Source organism: Diadema antillarum, unplaced genomic scaffold (assembly GCF_040938485.1).
Source record: "Diadema antillarum isolate AM-2024a unplaced genomic scaffold, OU_Dant_1.0 seq00000288_RagTag, whole genome shotgun sequence".
Lineage (NCBI taxonomy): Eukaryota > Metazoa > Echinodermata > Echinoidea > Diadematoida > Diadematidae > Diadema > Diadema antillarum.
In genome coordinates this window covers 697,897-716,789 of record NW_027271315.1, presented here as the reverse complement: position 1 = coordinate 716,789, position 18,893 = coordinate 697,897, and positions in this window count along the sequence as shown.

The window sequence follows — 18,893 nt, the reverse complement described above, 5'->3', positions numbered from 1 at the left end:
ATTTGTTTTTATTGATTAATAGGGCAATTTATGTGGATGTACAATAATTCACTTCCGTCTTTTATTATTTCATGAATATCCCACTTCGAATGACCACTCGACGTTCCAATGAATTTCATTTATCTCTTTTACGAACAATTCTTGCTAAGAGTTCACTTATCTATACTGGCACAACCTATGGGAGTTCTTGACTTATGATATAAAAGATCCCCTTCTTTTATGAGGAAATTAAAGTTCTATCTATTGCAACCTTTAGCAATCCTGTTGGCTTATTTTGTTACCCTATCGAAGAATTCGCCGTACCACTGATATACCGTACATATATTTTCTCGTCCCTTTATGGTATACTAATACATAATACAGGGCTACATATTAGTCTTGATATCTGATTTGTAAGTTAATGTTCCTTTTTTTTTTCTTACTTTGTTATTTTGATCATGCAAATCATTTGCAAGTACTGTGATTCTTTACGGTTTAATAAAATGTAAAAAGTAAGAAAACAACAATAATTTTCTTTTTCTAGTGTAAACCTTTAAATCAAACTCCTATTTTGCATATTAATGCATAAGATCACCTCGTAATGTCACACTGTATTATGATATTGAATCGTCTGGTTTGATACGTTTTATACATGCATCAGCCATGGTAAACGCATCTCAACCACTCTTTCTTGTTCGTGTCGTTTTATCGGTGTCCAAAGATGTTAGCAACTCTATAACTGCGGCTGTTCCTCAAGTGTTGCTACGAAGTGATAACCTAAGGAAATTAATATGTGGTCAGAAGAGAAAAGTATTACAACAAAAAAAGAAACTTCGATGGAAATCTAACTCAAGTTAACATATGGATAAGGGAGATTTATGGTGTACATGTAGAGAAGTTTGAGAAAGATCAGTTTATGCGTTCAAAAGTAACGATTTTTTTTTTTTTAAATTTTAGTCAGATCCACATGAAGTCATTGCTGGTTAAGAAGACCACAGCAATTCTTGACGTCCAAGTATTAGGCAATAATAAAGATATAATGCAAAGAGTATTCCAAATTTATTGTGTTTCTTAATGAGAAGTACACATTCATCGATTTGTTACTGACGTATTATTTCTCTTGCCTTTTGAAAGAGGCAAAGCACAAGTGCTCTTTTATTATACACTGTATACTATAGAATATGAAAATGTGTCGCATTCATGTTGAATAGCTTGACATCATAGAATTTGAATATAAGTCTCCAGTTTTAAATTCAGTAATACCTTTAGCCATGTTCTCTATAGTGATATAGTTCAATACTAAAGCCCCTGTGCCTCACTGCCGTTTATCGATACCGCTTGCCTTCGTCTAAATATCTACGTAAGAAGGGGTCAGACGGCGGGAAATTCAACAGTTTTGGTCATAAACTGTAGTTAAATACGTCCGATAAACGTCAGACACATTGGTCTACCTGATAAGCATTGGTAACGTCTTTATTCAGCGCAGCTTACGGATCATCAAACGCCTGCGTAAGTCTAAGTAACGAACGAAACGGTTAAATAGTCTGTAATGCGTGTATCAACATCAAAGAGCTTGGGATGATTTGAGGAGAAAAATCTAGCCGATCAATATTCAGTTTTACGCCTCGTGAAAGGCCAAACTTCCCCGTAGTGGCTCCACATCATTATAGTCGTATGTGTAGCTCATGGGCGCTCCACATTATTGTTCTAAATTTACGCGTATGTTGTCTTTCATGAGATTTCATTTCATCATCCATACCGCCTTACGAAGGAGAGCATTAAACAGGCAATATTTTGATAGGAAGCGGAGCGGAAGCACCATCCGGATGCCCTCTGCGACCAGAAGAACGTGACCTTTATAAGAACGAGGACCAGAAGGATCGTCTGTGGGCCGAGGCCATGGCGCTTGGCAATGAGGGTGAGATTTTAGTTATTTTATAAAACAAACATCATTATTGTGAGAAGTTTTAGGTATTCCTTGTGTTAATATTCTTCTTATCATTTCTTACCTTTATTTCAGGAAAACATTAATTATACAATTCAGAATAGACATCTGTAACCGATATAATTTTATTACTTATTTAAGTCTTTCATATTATTGAAAAAAATTTCAATCAACTAAGCGTAATTTTGAATAAAATGTAAAAGTCTTTTTCCATCTAATCTTTATTTGATTTTTTTTTAACCAGAATCATAAATCTGCCTTTAAAATAACCAAGATATATATATATATTGTTTTCGACAATTCACGCGCACTTTCACGTCTCTTGCTATGACTTATGGTTAATTTGTATAACGTACTAGAACATGGAACAGTAAAAACAAGCAGAAAACCCAAACAAAACAAAATAAATGTGAGGATAGACGAGGAGCTAATGGGGGGGGGGGGGGGGGGGCATCCGAACAAGTTTACATGGTTATGTGAATAACAATCCTCCCACACACACACACACACGCACCGCCACACTTAAATATCATTCAAATATGCAAATACCTTCGAGAACAATGTAGTTCTGCCTTGGTTCGCTGACATCGTGGTGGGATTCCCCACTATATACAAGATGAACTGCGAAGGAGCCCTCCATTATTCCGTCCATATCACACCAGCACCATTGCAATAATATACTTGAACCGCAGTATCGTCTATTTTGCATACGGACGCCCTGATTACTCTAAAATCTGGATATTTATGTGCTGCTGGTTTTTTCACTGGAAGTTTATAGGCCGATATCAGTCTGTAAGGATTCAAAACAACAGAGTTTACGGTAAGTGATATGTTATTGATTGCGCAGTCATATAAGCACCTCTTACTCGATTAAATGTATTTAAACATGATAAAACTTGCATTTGTTTCTACACACTATAGTCTAGTGTTCGACATATGTTATTGTGCCTTAGGTACCTGATAGTGCATGCCGTTCGACATTCCCAGTCATTGCGATTTTCTCCCTTTTTTTTTTTGGAATTATTAGGCTGCACTGAAAGGTGCTAGTGATGGGGCCACATTGGAAAAAAAATACAATTCTTTGGTAGACCCTGTATATAGCTGAACCTATTTTTCATACTAAGAATATTTGTCCTTTAGGTCAATCAATTCAAAATGTATACAGGTATAGGAAAATCCTGGTAACGCTATTACAGGCATGCAATGAAGGGCCGCGGGATAGGGTTCGGTTCTAGGAACAGTACCCCCTGGAAAACCACCCTCCGGATAACTACCACCCGGATAATTACCCCCCCCCCCCCCCAGGACAATTCCCCCCTAGGACAACTACCCCCCGGACAACTACCCTCCTAGGGCAATCACCCCCCAGGGCAATTCCCCCTTAGGAAAACTACCCCCTGGATAACTACCCCTCGGATAACTACCCCTGGATAACTACCCCCTCGGATAACTACCCCCTGGATAACTACCCCCCGGAAAACTACCCCCTGGGTAACTACCCCCCGGAGAACTACCCCCTGGATAACTACCCCCCGGAGAACTACCCCCTGGGTAACTACCCCCCGGAGAACTACCCCCTGGGTAACTACCCCCAGGATAACTACCCCCCGGATAACTACCCCCCGGATAATTACCCCTCGGATAATTACCCCCCGGATAATTACCCCCCGGATAATCACCCCCCCCCCCCCGGATAATTACCCTCCGGATAACTACCCCCCCCCCCCCCCCGATAATTACCACTAGGATAATTATCCCCAGGTTAATTACCCCCTCCTCCGATAACTAGACCCCAGATAACTTCCACCCGATAACTACACCCTCCGATAACTTCCCATGGATGATTACCCCGGATAAGCAAGCCTACAACTCCCCCTCCCCTATAACTATCAAGACGAAAATTACCCCCAGGACATCATTTTATGAAAACAACATCTTAAAGATTTACGATTTGTATCGTTTGCACTTAGGACAATTTATGTAAAAGCTTAATTTCTCCCTCTGTATTTTGACTCTATGTTCATAAAAAAACGAAGCTGTCCCTTCATATCCTACCCGGTAATCCAGTAAATGTCAATGCCTTTAACCAAACTATTTTCGCTAAATCTGTATTTTCTTTTACTGTTCCGAAATTTCGGATTTCTCTTGATAGTATAGTATAAAAGAAGTTTTAAGTTTGAATGCCTTTACCATTGAACTAAAGACATTTTGAAGAAATGTTACTCTTCAGAATGAGTTAAACTTTTTGCAATATTTTTTTAACCACAATTGTCTATCGTTTACCACAACTCCATGTAACACTTCTTTATTTTGAGGAGCTTATATCTCATGCTTCACGTGCCCTGGTTTTGACCCATCATCTTCCTCTTCCCTCTCGCTTTTCTCTGTCCACCGTGAAGGTAGTCTATTCCTGTCATTCATAACTCACCTTTCCTCTTTCTCTCATTACAAGGGATTTATCTCGTGTGTGTTCATGTGCAGTGCACTCCCGTTAAAACGAAATGCTCAGGACCGGCAGTTTTTTTTTTTTTCGTTTTAACGAAATTTCGTTGTAACCGAACAAATATAATATGCAATGTATAACGAAAAGAAGGAAACCACGCATAAAAAAAATTATGTTTGTTGAATCCTTATCATACGCTGGAAAGCTATGTGAAATGGGAGAATACCTTTTTAATTTCGTTTAAATATTACATTTTAAAAAGAGCATAAACTTGTTTGTGTTGTCACACATGTGTAGAAAATGACGGTGTGGATAGGATTTGGTTACAGTTCGCTATTCCAAAGGTTATTTTCTTACTAAAGTACGTTACTCCGAAGACTCCTTATTCCGAAGTTTCGCCATTCCCGGGATTCCGATGGTTTGTTTATGTGAAGGTTCGCATTTCCGCAGAATCATTATTCCGAAAGTTCATAATTTAGATCAAAATAATATATTGTTCATTTTCAGAAGGTTCGTTGATCTGAAAATGAAATGAGGTTCGTCATTCTGAATGTTTATAAATCAAAAAAAGAAAAAGGTTCACTATAGTCAGAAAGTCCGTTGTTCCGAAGGCTTTTTCATCCGAAAATGAAATAAGGTTCGTTATTCCGAAGAAATTTTGTTAATGAAAAAAAAAATGAGAAAGGTTAGTTATTTCGAAGATTTATTTATCTTAAGACGATTATAAAGATTGCAATTCTTAAGTTTTGTTAGTGTACTCTCCTTTTTCTACCATGGATTAACGATACTTTTTGTAATGTTCTGATTAACGAACGTTTTGAATTCCTATCATTTTCGGACTAACGAACCGTATAACAATAAGAATAAGGACCATATTTTATTATCGAATTAACGAACCTTTGGAATAACGCCAAAATGTGCTTAATAACAAACCCTCTTTCATTTCCGAACTAACGGACATTTAGAATAACGCCAAAATGTGCTTAATAACAAACCCTCTTTCATTTCCGAACTAACGGACATTTAGTTGTATCAGAATCTGTGTGTTTTGTATTAAAGGACTTCGGAACAATGAAACAAACCTTATCTGAATTCAAATTATTTTATTACAACAACGCAAGTTCCCCTCGGAAACTTTGCGTGATACACGGAGTGAACATTCAATGATGCGTTCGCTCATGCAGAGACGCTTTAATAATGCTTGTTCCGCTACGCATTTTCGAATGCGATCCGCATTTCGTTATAACGGAGCGCATTTCTTTTCTTCTTCTTTGTCAGTGGCGCTCAGAAAAGACTTCGTGATAACGAAAATTTTGTTATAACCGTCTTCGTTATAAGCGAATTTTGTACCATAGACTTTAATGGCGATAATTTTGGGACCAGAAGTTTTGCTTCGTTATAACGAAATTTCGTTATAACCGTGTTCGTTGTAACGGGAGTGCACTGTATCTTTATTTGTGTACTTCGTCTCTGTCTTAATTTGCTTTCTTTGCATTGTTTCATCAATTTTGTAACTATTTTACTGTTATACCGTTAACGCTCATTTCAGAATTGCCCTACTGCATTATTGGGCATATTAACAACTACTAGGTGTTTCAAAAAACATTTCCCACTTTTGATCCTTAATAGTTCAAAAACTATTCATCCGATAAAAATGTCATTGATATGAGTAATAGCTGGATAGTGTACAATTTGGTTGAAGGTAATTTGCACGTGAAAGCATAAATCAATTTCATTAAATCTAAGATTGATTTTGAAGTAAGGTTTCAGATTTTGGTCAAATTTTAACCCTCTGTACAAAAACTGAACTTCGCACAGGAACCAATGATGTGTATGTGAGTGTGTGCTGACAATGGCCCTGAACAATGGACATGCCTGAACCACCTGTTGACTAGGCGTCAATCTCGCGCTCCCTGGCACATGAATGCTTAATCAATAATTCATGTGAATTGCCCTGGGTACTGCTAGTCTGAATTCATGCACGGTAGAAAGTGCTTGCAAACACCACATTTCATTCCAGCTGGCAATCATTTTCAAATTTTGCTTCACATATCACTAAATTTGGGATATGAATAAGCATAAATGATCTAAAGTTCCTCATTTTAATACAACTGTCTACTAATTAAATTGTCTGACAAAATTTTTCGCTTTTTCGATAAAAAGCGATCATCTTTGGTAAAGAGTTCAGCAGCATTTACCATATGGGCGATTTGTTTCACAGTAGATTTATTTAAGGCTCCATATACACAAGTTATTATATACTCTAATTTATTTTCTTTGCTTCCTGTCACCACATTTACGATAGAACAGAAGGTATTCGTTGTAATTCTGTTTTTCAGAAGTAGGGAGAGCACTGTCGCAACTCAACGACAGTATCGACAGGCGTTTGACTTTACACAGATACTGCCAGAGGCTGTATAAAGACTAGTTGTGAAAGTGGAATTTCTCATGAATAAATAATGAAGCATTCAAACTCTGGCCATTGTTCAGGACCATTGTCAGGGTGTTAACCACACACTCCCATACACACCCATTGACCCCTGTGCAAAGTAAAATTTTGTACAGAGGGTTGAAAATAGAGCAAAGTCTGGAACCTAACTGTGAAATTAATCATGGATTTCATGAAACTTATTCATGTTTTCATATCTAAACCACCTTCAACCAAATTGTACACTATTCAACTATCACTCATATCAATCACAATGTTATCTGATACATAATTTTTGAATTATTAAGAATCAAAAGTGGGAAATGTTTTTTGAAACACCTAGTAGTATATCAAGGATGTGGGAAGAGATTGTCACCTCCTTGGTATGATCACTGCAGAGCATTACCTCCCTTGACAATTACTCCTTATTAAAATTAGGCTCCAAACAATCACCCCTCTTACAATAACCCTCCCCCAGAAAATTACGTCTCTCATTGTTATTTTCGAACACGTTTGCTATTTGAATTGGAAAAAAAACACATTTTTTTCATATCGTCTGGTTTTGGTCGAGACCTAACTTCAGGTTTTAAACATCTTTTGGGTGAGATAATTAGAAACCCCTTACGAAATATTAAAGAGCATGTTATTCCAAGAAGGATTCAATTTTTTGAAAAAAAAAACTCTTGAAATGGCCGGGATAAAACAGAGCAGCCCTATAATGTAAAAAGGATTCTGTCAACTACAACTCTCCCTAGATCTATTCAAAAAGAGGGTGCAGGACAAAAGACTTCGTTAACAACTAGGGGTGTTTTGTAAAAAAAAAAGAAATACCGTTAAACTCGTAATATTTTACTCTTTCTAATGAGACTAACTTATATTTAAACTGGATTTCCTCTTAAAGTGTCGAGAACATTTAATTTGAAAACTAGCATAATTCTACTTGTATGTAAAACAAGCTGTAATCTTACTCTCAGGACAGATTAGGGCACCTTTTGATAAAAGTTGCCAGTTATGATATCTTGTTAGTCTCTAATAATTTCAATAAAACCATGGGTTCTGCTTGATTGATAAGCTCGAGTCACTGACTTGTTACCATGGACCTGCTTTGATCGACCTACAACGATTGGTAATTGTGTGGAACTGACAGCTTGTCAGGACTGATAACGTTCATAAAACCGTGCCCGGATCCTATCAAAAATTATGGCTTTATATCGAAGAGTCCCTCGCTAATGTTAAGGGAATATGAATTGCAGTGAAATCAACTCTCCTTTTCTTATGTTTATCGTCTATCATGTGTTATAACGGTAGAAAATAAATGACAAGCCAAAAGAGTGATGACAGTGTAAGAGAAAGGTGCATCTTCTGATATGGTGTTATGAACTTATGGAAAATATACGACGGGTGGTAACTTTCGGGGGGCGGGGAGGGAGGGTTGTCAAGTAGGTAAGTATCAGGAGGGGGCGGGGGGGTTCGGGGTATGGTTAAAGGGGGGGGGGGGTAGTAATCCGGGTGGTAGTTATCCTGGGGGTAGTTATCCGGGGAGTAATTATCCGGGTGGTAGTTATCCTGGGGGTAGTTATCCGGGGGGTAGTTATCCGGGGGGTAGTTATCCGGGGGGTAGATCTCCGGGGGGTAGTTACCCAGGGGGTATAGTTCTCCGGGGGGTAGTTACCCAGGGGGTAGTTCTCCGGGGGGTAGTTATCCAGGGGGTAGTTATCCGGGGGGTAGTTATCCAGGGGGTAGTTTTCCGGGTGGTAGTTATCTGGGGGGTAGTTATCCGGGGGGTAGTCATCCAGGGGGTAGTTACCCAGGGGGTAGTTATCCGGGGGGTAGATGTCCTAGGGGTAATTGCCCTTGGGGGTAGTTGCCCTAGGAGGGTAGATGACCGGGTGGTAGTTGTCCTAGGGGGTAATGGCCCTGGAGGGTGATTGCCCTAGGAGGGTAGTTGTCCGGGGGGTAGTTGCCCTAAGGGGGAATAGACCTGGGGGGTAATTATCCGGGTGGTAGTTATCCGGAGGGTAGTTGCCCAGGGGGTAAGTGCCCGGATACGGGTTGGAGCTACAACCAACTTCCGTCCCTTCATTTCGCTTAAAAACGAGCAAAATACGTTTTACCTGAAAACAAACATGACAAAATCAATCATTCATTCATTCTCTGAAATTACACAAATTTACTCAAGAAAAAGTAAAGGAGTAAAAAATGTGAAAACAAAGACCTGGAATTCTTCAAAATTTGAATTGAAAAAATAGTTTAGAAAATATTGATTGGTCTTCTGTTTTTCAAACTGAAGATCAAAATTTGTCTTTTAATAATTTTATCCAGATAATGAATTTAGATACTTAAATTCCATTACGTAAAATAAAGAAAAAGTATCAAACAATTATTCCGAGACTTCCTTTGATTACAAAATCGATTTTAAGATCAATTGACAAAAACAAAGATACGTTGATTATAAGAACATTCTTACAAAAGTTCTTCATATAAAAAAGAGATAAGATGTTACACAAATCAACTTGATTTTTTTAAACAAGAAGAAATGAAAAACACATGGAAAGTTATTAAAGATGCATTGAATATATATGAAAATATGTCTAAGCTTTAGACAATAGAATGGGGGTAATGTCATTAGTGAGAAGTCAATGATAGCTGAAACTTTTTAATGAGTATTTTTCAATTGGTAAAAAAATTGCGCGGAATGTTCAACCGACGCGAAAAATATCCAATTACTTCTCACGTGCGCCTAACCCAAATTTCATATTTTTGTTTTTGTTTTTAAAAGATTGTAAATTTTATGTGATCTTCATGATAAGAAAAGTTCTGGTTTTGATGCCACTGAAAATTGTTTACTGATAAATATAATTATGTTGTCGATCCCCTTTTTCAATTTTGTTAATTGTCTATCTCTTCTGGTGTTGTACCTGACAATATGAAAAAATAGCTAAAGTAAACCATTATCGGCCCATTTCATCATTCGAGTATTTCAAAGATTTCAAAAGGATTAAATAAATGTCGGAACACGAAGATTTTGTCGAGCAAATCAGGTTCTAGTGATTCAAAATTTGGTTTTCGTCAAAAACATAGCACATCACACACATGCCCTTTTATACTTGCGTTTGAAAGAAAAGCAACACAAGCATTAAATTGGTTTTGTCATAATTATGGTCAGTATCTTCCTGGACTTCTCCAAGGCCTTCGCCACCATTAACAATGAAAATAATAATAGAATTCGTTGGAAGACCTTGGAGTGGTTCAGGACTCTAACAGGAAAAACAATTGTGATATTAACAGCATAAACTCTCAAATGCTGAGATTGCGGTGTTCCACAATGAATTCCACAGTTTATCCTGCTTGCAGATGATTGTAATTTGGTTCTTTTTATCTCTAAATCTAAATTTATGATTTTTAGTATTAATAGAAATAATGCCTACTGATATATTTGTTGATAATATTTCTCTTGAGCAAAATAATAGTATAAAAGATTGTTGGTATTAGTGACGATAGCAAACTGAGAATGGAAAGATCATATTAATGTTATCTGCAAAACAATTTCACGTAACATAGGTGTAATTGACAGACGTTAATATGTGTACCATCTTCCACATTGATTATGATTTATTCCAGTTTTATTTTATTTGTTTGTTTTATTTTAGTATGGGGCAACACGAATCAATTTCTGGTAGAAAAAAAACAACTTTATTACTTCTAAAAAGGGTAAATGACTTATATTTATTTCATCGGGGACAATTTATGTTTGATTACAATAATAAAAATCTACCAAAAAATATTTGCATGGGTACTGTTTACAATCTTGCAGTTCCCAGTCGTACGACTGGGTCTTAACATGTTGAATATTTCCACGACCGGTCGTTGGCTTTCAGCCAATCACAATGCAGTAAAATGCAAGCGCACGCAGTGCGCATGCACTGCTTGTGCTTTAAAACTCATTGGCAAAATGTACTGAAGACAGGACAGTTCTAAGCCTATTCGTAAGGTGAGGTCGCTTAGTGTGCGTTGGCAGGTCGTACGACTGAATCTTATGGTCTTTAGGTACGCGTATAGTCGTGCGGCGATACATGGGCTTGCTTCCACAGGTCGCCTTCACACCGCACGTTAAAACTAAAGTTAAACCGCCACTATTTGAACATACAGATCTATACAGGATTAAAAACGATCAGCTAAAAGCCGATTTACATCGAAGTACTGTGTGGACAGTGCAATTTCCTGCACAGGGGATTATTGTAAAAAAAAGACAACATCAAAAGACCAAAAAATAAAACATCTTCCAACAGATTTAAAACATAGAAAAAATATAGAATAGCGATCGCCGACCAACGAAAAATGGACGCGCCCGTTGTGTGCATGATGTCACGTGAGGGATATTTGCCATGGGACAGAAAGTAGTGTATACGTGTATTGCTATCCCATTGTATTGTTCATCTTAACATTTGAATGTTACTCTAATCGCAGCTTTTCTGACTGTTCTATTAAAAGTCGCACATCATTCTTGTTTTCGGAGCCCAAGAACTACAAGATGTATTTCAGCGATCCAGATGCTTCTCCCAACTACGACGACGTCTACGGTTATAACGATACTGTCTATTACCAAGATTACGGGACCTACTGTGATGGCGAAAATGCATACGGCACAGGATGGGCATATTATGAGACAGAATGTGCTGCAGTTGATACCCTTGTGCGCCAAAAACAACTTGAAGAAGTTCAGGTACATCTTCGCCATGTGATAAAAGCATATTGGCACAAAGCTTAAACATTGTACAGATATCAGCCGAACAGAACCGTAGGGATTCCAGGATATAAAAAGACATTTTACTATAAACACGATGAATATGAAGTGTTTGATTGCAAAACAAATCAACTCCACCGTGGTTTTGGGGTTTGTTTTTTTTTTATAGATTTTTGCCATTAAAGCTGCTGAAAATAAAGAAAGTAAGAAATATGGACCATTTTAACTACAAAATTATTCCTTGTTACGTGACAAGTAAGTTAGGTGTCACTGGAAAGGTTTTCATATTACTCTCTCTAATGATGGACTGTATACTTTCAAATGTTAAAAAATGGTGCTTAACCCTTTTTTGCTCTCAAGCTGTAATGTCACATGATAAAAACCTGAAAAAAAGAAAAATAAGGAAGTTATAGAATGACATTTTTAAGTTTCGCTAATTTTTCAGGAAACAGTTCTTGAATGGTCAATATGAATATGTAAATGGCAAAGTGAGCATATCATCCCCTCACAACTTATATATATATATATATATATTATATACAACCATATATTTTGTATACATACAATTGTGAAATTTCAAGTTTTTCATTCTGCCAACTTTTCATTACTCCCGAGGCTCAACTCTTGGTAATCTAACTGATCACTGGTCTGAAGTTATTCAACCAGGAATAACTTCATGTTTCAGATCTCAATGACAGAAACATTGATTTTTTCCCACTTTTGTGTATATATACATTCAATGGAAAATTATGAGGTTATGACATGGTTAGCTCACTAATCTGCATATCAATATTCACTTTACAAGAACTGTTTTGCATCATTTGCATATTTATATCCACTGTACAAGAACTGTTTTGCAGAAATTAGCAAAACTTCAAATGTCATAACTTCCTTATTATTTCATCCAATTTCAGTCAATTTTTACCGGTGAACTGGTAAGAGTTTACTCTTTTTTATCAGACTAACGTATCATTGGACTGGATTTCCCCTTTAATAGAGCACAGTGACAGTTTGGGTAAAATGTAAAAAAAAAAACCGTTAAAGAATAATGATTTTTTTTTTACAGTTTTGGTGCCGTCATCGCTTGATGAGAAGACTGCTACAGATCATGACGTAACGAATGGAAGACGATAATGACAATATAAAGAAAATTAAACATTTTAAACACTTTTCTATCATAAAGAGCACTAGAAATACTTAGTCACTCAGAAAGCAGGGAGATAATATTAACTTTGACTATTATGTCAGTAATTATTCGAGACTCAAATGTTTACTTTTCATTTAGATATTGTATTTGTGTCCTTTATATTTTCTTTATAATTATAGTTTTCCATGTGACGTCATAATCTGTAGTAGTCTTGTCATTCAGAGACGGTAGCACTGAGAGCAAAAAAAAAAGTGATTTTTTAACAAATTCTTTTTGCAATATTTTCCTTATGCTTGGTAATGTTTTCTGCTATTATTGCTGCTTTCACTCAATCCACATGTGTACAATATAGTGCATTTCTAATGAAGACCTCGGGACCGGAGATTTTCTTTTATAACAAAATTTCGTTATAACCGAACAGCGGAGAATATAAAGATATAGGCCTATAGATGATGATTTGGGGAGCTGAAGTTTGATTTCGTTTAACAGGAATAGCACGGGAAGTGCACTGTATTTGGATTTCATTCCCCTTCAAACCCCCCCCCCCCCCCCCGCCGGCCTAGACTCCACAATATGAACAACAAAATAAATGTTTTGGGGTTGTTATTAGCGTATGTTCAATGAATGCAGCACTGAAAAAAAAAACACTTATACATGCAGTTAATATCTACAGAGCACTAGATCCAACGAACTCTGAAATGTCATCAGATTCCCCCTGTCTGCATTATTGGAGTTAAATTGTACTGGGCAGTTAAAGTGCGCCTTTGCGCCATTGGTTTGCAAAAACAGATGTAGGCCCTCTCTCCAAATTTGGTATTATTTCTTTTGTAGGTTACCCAAGATTATTTCTAGCCATGTTTTGTGTCTTACTCTGTAATGGTAAAGGTATCAAAATCGGGTATAAATGCCACATGATCAGACTATAAACAGTAAAAAATTACCCGATTTATCTCTTATACACTTCTTAGGCTGCTCGCAGGCATTTGCAGGAAGGTACTCGAATGGAAAATCTTGGTGGAGACACTGCCTTTGGATCACTTTACAACCGGGAACAGTACAGTGATCTGATTCTTAGCGTAGGGGATCGCACGTTCTTTGCACATCGTCTAGTTCTCTGCGCCTGGAGTGACGTCTTTAAAAAAATGTTGTCTGACCCCACCTGGCAAACCAACAATGAGCTTTGTGACGAAAGTAGTGACAACTCTTCTGGGCAAGTCATCCGACAGACACTGGTAGAGGAAGACCCCGACGCACTAGTTTTCGAGGATTTCTTGAAGTTCCTCTACACAGCCACCGTGGCCCTCACCCCTGACAACGTCTTATCGCTGATCCGACTCGCCGATAAATACATGATCCCCAAACTTCATGGGCTCTGTTGTGAGTTCATAGACAACAGTGACGTGGTGACGATGCTTTCGCTTCTGCCGACAGCTGAAGAATTCAACATGCCAGACATCGTGAAGCTGTGCCACCGATCTCTTCAGACAAATTTCAACTTGCTTTCAGGCCAGCAGCTTCTCGACATCGACGCAGCGACGATGCTAGTCATACTGGACAGCGGACCCGACTTGATCGTCGAGAGCGAGTACGCCCTCTTTGAGAAGATTGAGCTGTGGCTTACACAATGCGAAGAGGACGGCATCTTTGTTGAGATCATCAAGTGTATCCGATTTCAGTTCATGAATGCCCTGCAGTTGCTGAAGGTGACGACCACTGCTGTATTCTCGAGGGCCTCCGAAAAGCTTCCAGATTTATCTTTAAAAGTGTGGCAGCTACAGACACTCTTCCGCGAAGGCTCGTACGGAGACCTACCGGATGAGTTCTCAGGTCCAAGGCTGTATCTCCGTCCACCAAACAGCGATGGCTCCGAAGACCAGATTAGGGGATCCCACATCACCAACAACAGGAATGTTTATGTCACAGTTGGCTCGCAGGAATTTCTTCGTGTTTCTCCTTGGAATATGAAAGAAGTTGGGGAGAAACAGATTTTCGAACAAGGAAAGGACAACGAGATGGAAGTGTCTGTGACAAAAGACCCAGTGTCGGAAGATCAGATCGAAATAAAGTTAAGTTCAAAGTTGCCTTCTGCTACACAGAAATATTATACTGCTATGGTAATTTGTCAACGAGAACAAACACCCAGATACTTCAAGAATAGTGACTTTGCCATGCTTCATGGTAACGAATCATCACGAAAAATCGGGTCGTTCGGTCGGCGTAATAGGGGATTTCATACAATTTCAACAGAAACTAGGGCTACAATTCTCAACTGCAAAGCAAAATTAACTCAGCCCGTGGAACAGGGTGAAGAGCTACAAATCTGTGTCGCTTTGATCATCGAAATGCAAGATGATCATGAAGATGGCGATTGCGAAACCATGACAGCAGAAAATTTCAAGATGTCGCCACAAGAACGTTTAATTCTTGATTACGTCCGAGCACAACGTTTAATACACCATCTTCAAATGTTTCATTATTGACCTGTAGTATATTTCACTGCATGACATGAGGACGAGTCAGATATCTCTCAATGGTACTTTTAAATCAAAATGGTGTCGTCAACTACATTTTCTACTCTAATAAGCGCAGAAAATGAAGGCGCAAGTGATGTTTTTTTCGATACATAACTTTAGATGATCTAACTGAAACGGTTTCTACGTTCATGCACATGGCTAAATCTACGCAGCTGTGGACCAAAGTTATTTTTTTTTCACTCCTGCCGTGACAAATTAGTTGATTGTAAGATGCGGGCTTTATTTGTTTGTTTGTTTGTTGGGTTTTTTATGATCACTACAAAACAAACCATTAAGTCTTGTGTCCCCGATCATAGCAGGTCTTAAAGAGCTAAAAATCATTTACTGGAAGGCATTGCGGCTTTTCCGACCCTAAAGCCATCACAATATCATCGGGCGACATTGGTATGAACATGGACAAAACAAGACTTTATGATAATGCTAATTAGGATATTGAATCGATGAGTCATTGGACGCATATATTAGTTTTATAGATAGGGCCTACATGTGAAATTGTGTGATGATAACTATCGAAAAGCGTCAGTCATTCTAAACGTGCTTCATTCAGTGTCTCTTGTTCATGTTATCTTATTGCTTTGGTGGGCATTCGTTCTATTCTAATAGCTGCTAGGTGCTAGTTTCAAACAACCTGTGTAAAGCAGTTTCTACGGGGCTCTGGCGATCAACAAAGACACATGGGATTCACCATAATAGGATGCATAATGCTTGAATCATTAGAGGGTGGACCATGTGAAATTGCTGTGGCGATATTATTGTAAAGAACAACCGATGTTTTTGTGTGTACTAAGATAGACAACTAAATCCTTGAACTAAAAAAAACAAAACAAAACACCTACTTCAGAAGATTTGGTACACACACACACACACAAACACACACACACAGTAGCAATCAAAAAGAGATTGAATTTGATTTTTTTTTTCTTTTTGCAAGGCCCGTCTCACGAAAACACCATTCAATATCGTGAATTTCGCAGGGTTTCACTAAATTACTGGTAATACAACCGAAATGTGTATTGTCAATGTAGATATGTTACAGTTCCTATAAAGTTTCTTCAAATGCAAGACAGATTTTTCGGGCAAATGCCGATAGAGCAAGGTGCAGTGCTACGAATCTGTATAGCTCGATCTGCATGATCGTAGAAATGTCACACGATGACGAAAGTAAGGATGTGAAAACAGGTGAAGACGACAATACCGTTTGATAAACATGAAAGTCTACTTTGTACTTGCTAGAACCGACGTCGGTTTTTTTTTTTACTACATGTATAAAATTTTGGAACTTAACATTACGATGTTTCACAGGCTGGGATTCATCGTAGGGAGGGCAATTCAGATATGTATCGGTAGTGCATTCAAATTTGAAAGGTATCTACTACTTTGTATGCATGTAGTTTCAAAAACGCAGAAAATAAAGCTGTAATGTCCAGTGGATACGTCACCGGAAATAAAAGAACTGCATTGATTTTCATATTTTCATGACTAGATGACTCATTCTATCAGAGAAGTGTTCGGATCATGAGAACACCTATTTTGAGATTGCAGTCTCATCCGATAAGAATTAGAATTGTCCTATTTCAGAATTAAAGTAAGATCTCTATCTGTAAGGCTGTCAACAGGCCCTGAAGAGCTAAAATCAGGCACGCGTAATTTACGGGAGGGCATTCAATTCCCATACTATGGATGGTAGGCTTGATTTTGATTAAAGATTTCATCGGATGACATTGGCATGCAATGCATGACGTCACATTATCCTAAGTTTTTACTTTTTTGTAATCAATGAACCGATTTTTTTTTTGTCTAGAATACTTCACTCCACGCCCTTCAAAGATTAATGGATCATGATGTCAACAAAGCGAAGAACTACTAGTATATAACTATTGTAGATTATGTCGAAAGCGAAGTCTTTGTTTGCTGTTGCCAAGTAAACCATGATTTCGAGCTAATGATAACCGTAAGCCTTGGGCGGAATGTATACTGTTTGAATTGGCAAGAGTGCGTCATCATGAATAGATTTCGTATAACTTTCCTCTTCTCACCAATCTATCACATCCGCCAATTCGCATGAAACATAATTTTAATTCCATTTATTTATATACAGTGACGATGTATTTATTGTTACTTGTACATAATTATAATTGCCACGCGCGCCCGATGGTGTTTTTGTTTTTTTGTTCTGGTTTTCTCCATGCTTATGTCGGAATGTCGGCCGTTTAACTTTTTGAGACATTAATATTATTGCTTTGGTATGATATAGTATCGACTGTGTGGAATGTAATGACAGCCGTCAGCAAGTAACACCAAACACACATTCCCTGACTCTGGAGAGCCTCGTATATGTGTAGAGCCTCTGCACTTTTGATAAACATGATAAAGGGCTACGGATTGGCCGAGAGCACACGAAAAGCTTGGTCTATGGCATGCCATTTAATACTTTGAATGTAGTAATAACCATGACTAATGAAGAAGGAACATTACTATCATCAAATGTATGTTCTGTTTTGCTTTGTTTTGTTTCCGTGAACTAAAAATATATTATGCTTGGTGAACGGTGTTTGACATAACAAATCAGAAGAAGAGGTGTCCTATTATTGTATAGCAATGCTACTTTGTTCTAACCCTTCTTTCATGTGCAGGAATTAACATAGTCTGTTTAGTATTTCTTATGAAAGCATTTTTGCGACTTTACTTTTGCTGATGTGATGAAATTATGTTAGATAAGATTAGAAACAATAAGGAATGTAACCTTTTTTTTTATAACTAAGTATGATACATTTAATCTTCGAAGAAGGAAAATTTTACCCAAAAATAAACATGTTAAAAGTGATTATACAGCGACTTCTTGCAATGTCTTGTGAAGTGTGTATACACATGTGAGGAATTGTGTGAATGTTTTGTTTTCTTTGTTAGATGTTTCACCATCACGTCGATTCACGATCGGTCATTTTTTTTTCCACCACCAAGGCTTATTTCTTATCACATTTTAAATTTCTGATTGAATACTACAAAATAGGGTTTCAAGCCTTTATTGATTGCATACACAAAATTACTTCTCTTTGAATCCATACATATTATATACATATCTTATGTATATGTATATATATGTGTGTGTATATATATACATATGTATATATATATATATATATATATATATATATATATATATATATAAGTAACAAAACTGCAACAAAGCTCATGCTGTATTCACCAACGGTTTATTTCTTCACACAAATTTTCGAGCGTCTCGCCGCCCTTTTTTAAGTGTTGATCAACACTTGAGAAAGGGCGGCGAGACGCTCGAAAATTTGTGTGAAGAAATAAACCGTTGGTGAATACAGCATGAACTTCGTTGCAGTTTTGTTACTTATCTTTTTATCTTGCCAACACGTGGACTAATTTATCAACATATATATATATATATATATATATATATATATATTTGTGCGTGTGTATATATATATCTTCATGTTCGAGTCAAAATTGTTATATCAAGACATTTTTGCAAGATATGAAATAAAAACCAAGATCGACATAAAAATTCATTGCACTGTTGATCGAATGAGATCTTTTTAAACATGGAATTCATAACGTATCATATACGGTAGCTAGTATGTAGTATTATGTAACAATAGGCAATGTCAAATATTGGACAAACACACAAGTTGAATTTTGATCA